The sequence below is a fragment of the Gossypium arboreum genome, chromosome 11 (genome assembly GCF_025698485.1).
Source record: "Gossypium arboreum isolate Shixiya-1 chromosome 11, ASM2569848v2, whole genome shotgun sequence".
Lineage (NCBI taxonomy): Eukaryota > Viridiplantae > Streptophyta > Magnoliopsida > Malvales > Malvaceae > Gossypium > Gossypium arboreum.
Genome location: NC_069080.1, coordinates 92673513 through 92678937, shown reverse-complemented (window position 1 = coordinate 92678937; position 5425 = coordinate 92673513).

Below are 5425 nucleotides of genomic sequence, written 5' to 3'. Positions count from 1 at the left end.
AATGCGGTACTAAAGTTCAATTTTGTACCCAAAGCTTCTTGTAACTTTTTCCAAAATCTCGAGGTAAATCTTGGATCTCTATCGATATTATAGACATAGGTACTCCGTGCAACTTCACAATTTCAGCAATATATAATTGGCTAATTTATCAAGTGAGTAATCAGTGCGTCTTGGTATAAAGTGGGCTGACTTTGTTAATCTATCAACCACTACCCAAACAAGCATCCTTCTTTTTAGGAGTTAAAGGCAAACCGGTTACAAAATCCATGGTAATCTTGTCCCATTTCCACTCGGGCACCATTACCGGTTGAAGTAATCCTGAAGGCACTTGATGTTCACTTTTACTTGTTGATGATCAAACACTTGGTTACAAATTGAAATGTCCCTTTTCATACCGCCACCAATCTGACTTCTTTAAATCATTATACATTTTTGTGCTACCGGGATGAACTGATAAAATGACCATTATGCGCCTCATGTAATATTTTTCGAATCAATTTATCGTTTTTGGCACACATATCCTGTCTCGAAACATCAAGCAGTCATCTGGTCCAACTCGAAAATCGAGTCGTAACTTTGATTCGCATTGAGTTCTCATGATCCGCAACTCACTATCATTCTTTTGAGCATCACAAATCAATGGAGAAATAACGGTTTAGCTCTCATCTCTGCTAAGATTGACCCATCATCGAGACAATGCTAACCCGTGTTCATGGCTCTCAAAGTAAAAAGAAATTTCTGCTCAAGGCGTCAAGAACTTACATTTGCTTTTCCGGATGATAATCAATCACTAAATCATAATCCTTTAATAATTCAAGCCATCTTACGCCGCAGATTCGAGATCCTTTTGATTCATCAAGTACTTCAAACTTTTGTGATCAGTAAAAATTTGGCATTTTCACCGTACAAATAATGTCGCCAAATCTTCAAGGCAAAAACAACAATGACGGTTCCAAATCATGTGTATGATAGTTCTTCTCATGCGGTTTTAAGCGTCTCGAAGCATAAGCTACCACTTTACCCTCTTGCATCAACACACATCCAAGGCACATCAATGATGCATCACTATAAATTACGAACTCCTTTCGACTCGGGCTGTACTAAAATTGGTGCTTGATCAATCGTGCTTTCAATTTTTCAAAACTTTGTTGACATTTATCAGTCCATTCAAACCTAACATTCTTTTGCAACAACTTAGTCATAGGAGAGGCAATCATCGAAAATCCTTCAACAAAAGCGTCTATAATACCGGCTAAGCCTAAAAGCTTCTAACCTCGGATACATTCTTGGGTGGTTTCCAATCAACGATCGCAGAAATCTTGCTTGGATCCACCGAATACCATCACCGAGACTATATGCCCCAAAAATCCGACTTCATGAAGCCGAACTCACTTTTACTAAACTTGGCAAGCAGTTTCTTTTCTCTCAAGATCGCAATATAGTTCTCAAGTGTTCGGCATGTTCGGACTCATCTCGAGAATAAATTAAAATGTCATCTATAAACACTACTACAAACTTATCCAAATATGGTGGAAGATCCGATTCATTAAGTCCATAAATATAGTGGAGCATTTGTTAAGCGAAAGGCATCACAAGAAACTCATAATGTCCATACCTTGTCCTAAAGGCGGTTTTCGCACATCGACTCCTTAACTCTCAATTGGTAGTAACCGGACCTCAAATCAATCTTTGAAAACACTTGTGGCCCCTTTAAGCGATCGAATAAATCATCAATCCTCGACAGCGGGTACTTGTTCTTTATAGTCACCTTATTAAGTCGACGGTAATCAATGCAAAGTCTCATTGAACCATCCTTCTTCTTTACGAATAATACAGAGCACCCAGGAGAGAAACTCGGTCTCACAAATCCCTTGTCTGTTAACTCCTGCAATCGAGCCTTCAATTCTTTTAATTCATTGAGCCATTCTATATGGAGCAATCGAGATCGGTGCGATGCCGGCAACAAATCAATGGCAAAATCTATCTCTGTTCGGAGGCAACCCGTGCAATTCCTCAGAAATACATCCGAAACTCACAGACTATCGATCTCGATTCAAATTTCATTGAGGCAACTCAATATTCATTACATAAGCGGATAAGCTTCACACCCTTTTCTCATGTATTTACGTGCGAGACATGTGCGAAATCACCATAGGCAATTTATTTGATTCATCTGTTTCAACCCACGAATTTCTCCATTTTCACATTTCAACTCTAGTGTCTTTTGTTTACAATCTACCTTAGCATCATACAATGTTAACGGTCCATTCCCAACATAACGTCAAACTCACCAAATGGTAATGACATCAAGTTGGCGGAAAAGCAGTGACCTTGAATCATTAATGGGCAATTCTTGCAAACCTTGTCAACTAGCACATATTGGCCTAAGGGTTCGACACTTTAATCGTAAACTCATAAATTCAACAGCAACTTTTTATTGGATACTAAATTCATGCAAATATAGGAATGAGTGGACCGGGATCAATCAATGCAATAACAATAGTATCATAGAGAAAATGTACCAATAATAACATCGGAGATGATGCATCTTCTCGACCACGTATAGCATAAGCTCTAGCGGTGCTCTAGCTTCGATCTTGCCGTTAAATCTTTCATCACCATTTTACTACTAGTCCCACCTCCAGTATTTCTCGGTGGTCTACCTCTACTAGCGGTGGTATTACATCTAGCACTCTGAAATCTTTCTTCTTTAACTTTCTCGGACAATCTCTAATAAAATGCTCGCGAGAACCTTTTGAATCAAGCTCGCTCGGTCCCCAACACTCACCATAATGTTGCTCGCCACATTCTTGACACTCGGGCTTTCTAGGTCGCACATTACCCACACTTGCCATGAAGTAGCTTGAGCTTTGACCCGAATATGCTCTACCACGATCTCGTGTGAATCCCCAATTGAAACTGTCATTCGAGGGTTTGTCTCTTTGGACCTCTTTGGTTGAGATTGAAATGGCTTGCTTATCTGTCTTTTTCGACATCTCGGGCCTCAATAGCGACTTTTCTTCTTTCTTTGTTTAATTCTTGGCTTTAAGAGCTCGATCAACCAATACTACAAATTCTTTCAACTCCAAAATTCCTACAAGCACTTTAATGTCCTCATTCAGCCCATCTTCAAATCTTCTACACATAATGGCCTCGGTGGACACACATTCACAGGCATACTTGCTTTGAGTCTTACAAATTCGCGTTCATACTCTGCTCTGAGACATTTTCCCTGCTTCAATTCAAGGAACTCCTTCCGTTTTGATCAATAAATCGTGACTTATGTATTTCTTTCTAAATTCTTCTGGAAGAAATCCCAAGTAACTTTTTCTTTTGGCACCACTGCAACCAAAGTCTTCCACCGGTGGTAAGTCGAATCTCTCAAAAGTGATACAAGACACTTTAAGCATTCCTCGGTGTACATGAGAGCTCATCAAATACGGGTAGAATTTTCAAGCCGAATTCCGCTTTCTCGGGATCATCATCGACCTTTGCTCTAAACTCTTGACCCTTGTTTTGAATCTTGTCAACCGGAGGCTTGTTCATTCTTACCAAATCTATACCTTGAGCAGCTCTGAGAATCGTCGAGGTATAGGAGGGGTGGAGGAGGTTGAGCATTTGGATTTGCTCGAATAAATTCAATATACCAATTGTTCATCATTTGGAGAAAGGCATCTCGAGCCTCATCTCCTTGTCTCAATGTCTCAGTCTACTTTCCACGGTAGCGGTCCTTGTGCGGGGAGCAGGCGCATTACTAAAGATCATCATCCGTAGAGTTCCTTGAGGATCCATTACTATATTAAAACAAAACACGTTTAGAATAATCGAGTCACCACACTATCACAATATTTTTATGGCATGTATAGCTAGACTTTTACACACACTTTATTAGTCCGAGAACCGACTAAACCATAGCTCGATACCACTAAATGTAACACCCTTACCTTTACTGTCGTAGGAGCAGATACAAGGTATTACCAGAACATAACACATACCATTAAACATAACCGAAATATAAATATGTCATCCAATTTGATAGTGCATCGTATAATATATGTCTTGAACAATATTAGCCAACTTTAATGGCTTGTACAAATTAGCTGGTCGAGTACTGTAACTAATATTTTAAACCTAGACAAATATGACACGTAACAAAATAATTAAGCCTACTATACATGCCATAATTCAAAACGTTTAGTTCAAATACCCTAAAGTATGATAGTGCGGATAGATCTTCACGATCCTTAACTCCTGAGCAAGCCGAAGAACACTATAAGACAAAAGAGAGAAACAAAGTAAGCTTATAGCTTAGTAAGTAAGTATGTAAATACTAATTAAAAAAATCTAACATGTTTACACAACAATTCAAGTATATCTACTTTAACTTCACTATTCATTCCACTTTGATTAAGCTGTCTCTGCTGCGTCATATTCACTAAATAAATCATAACTCGAGTTACAAAACTCGAAATTCAAATCCGTAAAATTTCCTGAATCTAGACTCATAAAGCTTTTTTCTAATTTTTTCTATAATTTTTGGTTCAGCCGATTAGTACAGTTTATTAGTTAAAGTTTCCCCTGTTACACAGCTCGACTGATCTGACCTCTGTTCACTACAAATTGAATTTCTCTCAGTACACAATTCAAACAACCCTGAAGTCTGTTTCATTTAAAACTAGTCTCAATAAGGAATTTAGGCATGTAAACTATATTTCTTAATTTGCTTTGTACAATTTTTAATGATTTTTAAAAGTTGGAACAGGGGATCACGTATTCATCCTGAGCAAGTCAAATACAATTGTAAATATCTCAAAATATAGAATTCCTTTGCTTGCTCTGTTTCTTTTATATGAAAGTAGACTCATTAAACTTTAATTTCACATCTCATTCAACCTCTAATTATATTCCTCCTATTTTGGTAATTTTTCAAAATCACGTCACTGCTACCATCTAAAAACAGTTTTAATGCTAATTTCACTCTTTCACACATTCTTTATGCTAACCTCATTTTATCTTATATATGTATATACCACAAATCATTTTCACCACATTTCATTCACCATAAGTGTAGGTCCAAACCACAATATCACCACAAAACCATCCCGTTGAACAATTCGGATCAATCCTCGATATTTAATGGTTTGACATCTGACCCCACCATCATACTTCGTTTAGTTCGGCTCTCTTGTACACATGGTGAACACTTAGTACCACTCATGCGACCCAACCGATTTGTCTCGTAGCTCTCTTGTCTACATGGTGTCCTTCACTTGGAATCACGCATGCGACCTAGCTACATTTATCTTTCACGTAGCTCTCTTGTCTACATGGTGTCCTTCACTTGGAATCACGCATGCGACCTAGCTACATTTATCTTTCACGTAGCTCTCTTGTCTACATGGGATACATCTCGTATCACACATGT